The sequence below is a fragment of the Tamandua tetradactyla genome, chromosome 4, assembly GCF_023851605.1.
Source record: "Tamandua tetradactyla isolate mTamTet1 chromosome 4, mTamTet1.pri, whole genome shotgun sequence".
NCBI lineage: Eukaryota > Metazoa > Chordata > Mammalia > Pilosa > Myrmecophagidae > Tamandua > Tamandua tetradactyla.
Genome location: NC_135330.1, coordinates 167,507,607 through 167,513,884, shown reverse-complemented (window position 1 = coordinate 167,513,884; position 6,278 = coordinate 167,507,607). Strand labels below are relative to the sequence as shown.

The following is a 6,278-nucleotide window of genomic DNA, read 5'->3' as shown; positions in this document are numbered from 1 at the left end:
GGTCATTGTTGAGAAATGAAAATATCCATTCCTATTCCATCCCCACCCCACCCCCAAAATCAAGTGGCTTTCATTTTTTTCATCTTCCTCTGAATCCTTAACCATACAAATTCATACTTTTCTTACTTAAAACTCTTGAATAGGCTCAATTTCAAACTTTCAACTCCACCTTTCTAATGACATGGACGTTTATGGGACATATATACAGGCAGATATTTTGAAAGAAAATGTGAACAAATGTGCATTTTAATTCAGCGATGACATAAATATCTAGTAGATAGCATCTAGAAAGATGGTTTCAGTTTTGATTACTGAATTTAATGATCACTCAATTTAATGATGGAACTTTAAACAGAAAGTGACCTTAGGAATCATCCAGATTTCTTATTTTACAGATAAGTAAACTATGTCCTAAATAGATCAACTGTTTGGCTTAGATAACATGAAAAGTCAGCGACAGGGTGGAGAAGAAAACCAGGCCTCTTGGTTTCCTCACCAAAGCTGATGGGATTTTACCAAATCACCTCCTTTACTGTATGTACATAAAGTTTATTCAGGCCAGGACAAGTTTTTATTTGCAATAAAGGCCCATTATCCAGAATGCATATGGGACTCACAGTTCAATAACAGAGAGACAAATGCCCAATTTAAAAATGGGCAAAGGTCTTGAGTTGACATTTCTCCAAAGAAAATATACAAATGGCCAACAAGCGCATGAAAAGAAGCTCAATTTATTAGGCATAAAGGAAATGCAAATCAAAACCACAGCATGATAGCACTTCACACCCACCAGGAAAAAGAAGGCTCTAATAGTAATAATGAAAGTAATCAGTATTGGTGAGGATATGGAGAAATAGTAATCCTTGTATATCACCAATGGGATGTAATACAGTGCGACATCTATGGAAAACATCTTGTCATTTCCTCAAAACTTAGCACAGAATTACTGCATGACCCAGTGATTCCACTCCTAGGTTGTTTTGGTTTGCTAAAGCTGCCAGAATGCAATATACCAAAAATGGAACCGTTTTTAAAAAGGGAATTTATTTAAGTTACAAGTTTACAGCTCTAGATCCATAAAAATGTCCAAACTAAGTTATCCAGAGAAAGATACCTTAACTCAAAGAAGGCTTGTGTCTATCACATGGGAAGACATGGGGCTGGCATCTGCTGGTCCTTGTTCCTGGTTCCATTGCTTCCAGCTTCTGATGCCAGTGATTTCCTCTCTAAGCATCCGTGGGCCTTCACTTAGCTCCTCCAGGACACAACTCTGGTTTCTGGCTTGTTTAGCATCTCATGGGAAGGCACGTGGTGATATCTGCTGGGCTCTGCATCTCCAAACATCCGTGTTTAGGCTTCTGCTTTCTCTTTCTCAAGCGTCTCCAAATGTCTGCCTCTCTGTCAGTTCTGAACTTTCTCCAAAATGTTTCCTTTTTTAAAGGATTGCAGTAAACTAATGAAGATCCACTTTGAATGGGCAGAGTCACATTTCCATCTAATTGAAAGGTTCCACCCACTACTTGGGTGTGTCACACTCCTTGGAGACAATCCAGTCAAAATTTCCACCCCACAATATTGAAACAGGATTAAAAGAAACATGGCTGCCCCCACAAGATTGGATCAGGTAAAAGAACATGGCTTTTCTGTGGTACATAACAGCTTCAAACCAGCACATGGGTATATACCCTAAAGAACTGAGAGCAAGTATTCAAACAAATATATGTACACAAATGTTTATAGCCGCACTATTCACGATAGTTAAAAAGTGGAAACAATCCAAATATCCATCGATGGGTGAGTGTATAAACTAAATGGTGTATATCCATACAATGGAATTTTATTCAACCATAAAGAGGAATGTAAGACTGATAGATGCTACAAGGTGAATGAACTGGAAAACATTATGCTAGGTTAAAGAAGCCAGATACAAATGGTTACATATTTTATGATTCCCTTTATATGAAATATACAGAATAAATAAATGTATATAGAAAGAAAGCAGAGTAGTGGTTGCCAGGGCCTGGTGGGAAGGGATAATGAGGAGCAACTGTTTAATGAGTATGAGTTTTCTTCCAGGGTGATGAAAATATTTTGCAACTTGATATATGCTGTGGTTGCACAACACTGTAAATGTACTAAATGCCCCTAAATGGTACACTTTAAATTGGTTAATTGTATGTTTATATGAATTTCACTTTAATAAAAACATTGAAACTGAAGAATTTCTTGCAAATATAGATAGAAGATACCACTTAGAAACTGGGGCATATTGCTACAGAAGTTAATAATTAGAGGAGAGTTTATTGCATTGCAATAACTCGGGGAAAATGAAAATAAATAAATCTTTCTAAGAACTTCATGAAAATGACAACAAAATAAACCTACCTGAAGAAGGAAAAACTCAATAAATATAAAAACAGAAATGAATGAGGTAAAAACAGAACTAAAAAAAATTTTAAAGTTGGTTCTTTGAAAAGATGAACAAAGTCCATCTCCTAAGACAAAATGCAAAATTAGAAATGACAAAATCAGAAAAAAAACATGACAAAGGAAATTTAAAAACTAGAGACTACGTTGCACAACCGCTTGCAAATAAATTTGAAAACCAAAATGAAAAACTATATAATTTTAAAGAAATGTAATGCTTTCAAAATTAACCTCATTAATTTATGCTAGGAAGAGAAAGTCTAAACAAACCAATTATCACCGAAGAAACAGAGGAAATAGCTCTCCTCAAGAACATACCTGGGCCATAACCTATTTAGAGCAACTGACCAAATTCTGCAAGTTCTCTGCTCCAAGCCTGCCTGGACTTTCCTGACCCCAGCTTCTACCCTTTGAAATAAATAAATAAATAAATAAATAAAGTCTCTGCATCACTTTTCAACTGTCAGAACTCCCTTTAGTATTTCTTGTAGGGCCAGTCTCTTGTTGACAAATTCTGTTAGGATTTGTCGGTCTTTGAAATTTCTCATCTCTCCCTCAGTTTTGAAGGACAATTTGGCCGGGTACAGAATTCTTGGCTGAAAGTCTTTCTCTTTCAGGATGTTAGGTACGTCATACCAGTACCTTCTCACCTCTTTAGTGCTAGTTGAGTAGTCTGAACTCAGTCTTATGTGGTTACCCTTGTATGTAGTAGATTATTTTTCTTTTCCCGCTTTCAGTATTTTCTGCTTCTCGTCAACATTTGACAGACTGATTATTATGTGTCTTGGGGAAGGCCTATTTGGATTTTGTTAAGCTTCTTTGACTTGCATATTTGTGTCCTTTATAAGGGTTGGGAAATTTTCCCCCATTATATCCTCAATGAATCTTCCTAGCCCTTTACTCTTCTCCTTCTAGGACACCAGTGATTCTTATATTTATGCACTTTGTTTTGTTCATCATTTCCCTGAGATCCGATTCAAAATTTTCCATCTTTTTTGCCATTTGCTGTTTTGAGTGTTCAAAATCAGTTGTCCTGTCCTCTAGTTCGGTTACTCTTTCTTCTGCCTCTTCAAATCTGCTGTTGTGTGTCTCTAGTATATTTTTTATTTGGTCTACAGCATCCTTAATCTCTGTGATGTCTACTATTTTTCTATTTATGCTTTCAAATTCCTCTCGATGCTCTTTCAGTATCTTCTTGATCTCTTTTATGCCATTAGCCATCCATTTATTTTATTTAGTAGAGTTATATGAACATCTTTGATTAGTTGTTCCAATGTCTGTGTTTCCTGTGGTATTTTAATTTGGTTGTTAGGCAGGGCTATATCTGTCTGCATCATGATATGTTTAGTGATCTTCTGCTGTCATTGTGGCATGTAAATATCTTGATTTGTATCCTTTGAAAGTTGATTTCCTTCAGTCGTCTAAGGCCTTGTACTGGCCGGATGGATGTGGAACAGGACGCAGGGTGCAAGTGGGGCACAACAGTGCATGGATGTGTTGCAGCACAGGTATAGGTGCAGGTTGGTGATTGTGAGTGTGGGTGCCCAGCAATGGGGAAGATGTGCTGTGCGTGTGCACGTGTCTGGGGTGCTGAGCCCTGGTGTACACTGGTCTAGGACGCAGGGCCCTTTGTGCACATGCACAGAACTCAGGGTGGTGGGTCGACATTGAGCTTGCAATGAGCTGGGGGCAGATGTAGTCTGGCTAGGGGTGTATGACTGGGGGCGGGGAGGGCATGCGCATGCACAGATCTGGGAGGGCCGAAAACTGATGTACACATGGGCAGAGCTGGGGGTGGGTTTCCCTACTGTATGGGCTGGGGGTGGGTGTAGACTGTATGTGGAGGTAAGTGCCCTCAGCCTTTACGTGCTGTCGAGCACCTGCAGGGGACAGGTACTGGGAGGTAGGGCTGGGGAGGGGCGGGGCAAGACTGCGCCTTTGCCAGAGAGGTTGGTTGGGCTGGGGCAGGCATGCACACACTTGGGGTGAGGTGGTGGGACTGATACACACACAAGGGGTTGGCAGGGTAGGGGCACTTGGAGCATGAGGAGTGAGGGCGGGTGAGGGGGTTCAGGTGCGTGGGGTGTAGGGTGAGCCATCGGTCGTAGGGCTGCTCCAGTGAGTGTAGTACACTCAAAGAACATGACTTGGCTTGCTTCTCAGTCCTCTTCTCCCCATCTGTGAAATTCTGAGGGCTCCGGGCCTCTACATTAGTCTGTTTGCACAGGCAGATGGCCTCCTGTTCTCCGCTTTTCAGTTCCTCAGCTTTTGCAACCAGGGCCATCCTATATGGTGCAGAAGACTCTTCCAGGTCACCTACACCCTGGAATAGCCATCTCAGTCACCCTCCCATCTTCCCTCGGGCCACTCCTTGGAGCAGAGCTGAACTTGGTCTATCCTATTCCGGCATCTTCCTGGAACTCTCTGCATCACTTTTCACCAGAGCCAATCACCTGTCATCCCTGGAACAGGGATGTGTGCAGGTTGACCTTAGCCCCAATAACACAAATCCACATCTATAAGAAGAATAGGAGGAGGTAGGTGGTAGACTACAAATTCAAGGAGAATATGGATACATCACCAGTATCAACTGGGCTTCCATGTGTGACCACATGGTCACTTGTGGTGCAGACTGCAATGCCTATGTATGGAGTCAGAAAGATGGAGTCTGGAAGCCAACCCTGCTGACCATGAGAATTAATCATAGAGCCACTCTTGTGAAGTGGTTTACTCTAAAGAACAACTTGGCTGTGGGATGTAGGATTTTGTTTGTTACTTCGAATCTGAAAATGACTGGGTGAGCAAGCACATTAAAAGTCCTGTTCCCTCCATGGTCCTCAGCTTGGATTGGCATCCCAGCAAGGGATGTGAATTCAAATGCAGTGTTTTCTGCCTACATTAAAGAGTGGATGAAAAGCCAGCCAGTACACCATGGGGCATCAAGACACCTTTTGGTCACTTAATGTCAGAGTTTCATGGTAGTGGCACTGGTGTCTCTATGCACAGGGTCGCTTCTCTGACAGTAGGAGCCACCTCACCTGGTTCAGCCATAACAGCACTGTGTCCATTGCCAGTCCTTCAAAAGTATGTAAGGTTTCAACTCTGAAGGTGTATCTGCTGACACTCCTGACGGTATCATCTGTCTTCAAGAATACCTAGCCATGACTGCTGCCTAATACTCTTTAACTACAATGACCCTGGCTGCTTGACATTCGTTTCCGAACTAGATATTCCGAAACAGAGCATCCAGTGCAAAATGTCAGCAGTGGAATGCTCCTGCACCATAGGCAAGAGGTCCACAACAAAGGACCGCAATCCAAAGATAGCCTTGGAGATACTAATCAGAATGGCATCACTTGGGCATCTATTTATGAGAAGAACAAGCAAGACTCACAAATTTTGTACTGCTGGCATCAAGGAAGCCATGACAATTAGAGATTTCAACACCTTAGTGTCTTCTATCTAGGGCCTTCAAATAATGTGAAGTTGTGAACCTCTGGGATCTATTGTAACAAACTGACTGACCACAGCTTTACTATTTACATGATGGGGTGGAAAGCCAACTGTGGTGTACATAGCGTGCAAATATTTGGGTTTTTTTTTGTTTCTGTTTCCTTTCATTTTGGGCCAAGGCTTTTCTTTAAATAGTTTATTATGGAAAATTGTCATACTGACTTAAAGGAAAGCGTAGAGAGGTAAGTGAATTGTTTGCTAGAAAATTAAATTAAAATACCAAATGTGATTTTAAAAACAACATCACTACCAGTTCCAGATTTTACAAGGGAATTTTACCAAACCTTTAAAGATCAGATTACCTCGGTGCTATTTCAAATATTCCTACCATTAAATCC

At 40.9% G+C, this 6,278-nt stretch overlaps 1 pseudogene; it reads left to right on the top strand.

The window, feature by feature from the left end:
- The first annotated feature begins 4,716 nt into the window (after positions 1-4,716).
- LOC143680565 (actin-related protein 2/3 complex subunit 1A pseudogene) lies at positions 4,717-5,911 on the top strand (annotated as a pseudogene).
- Positions 5,912-6,278: the final 367 nt, after the last annotated feature.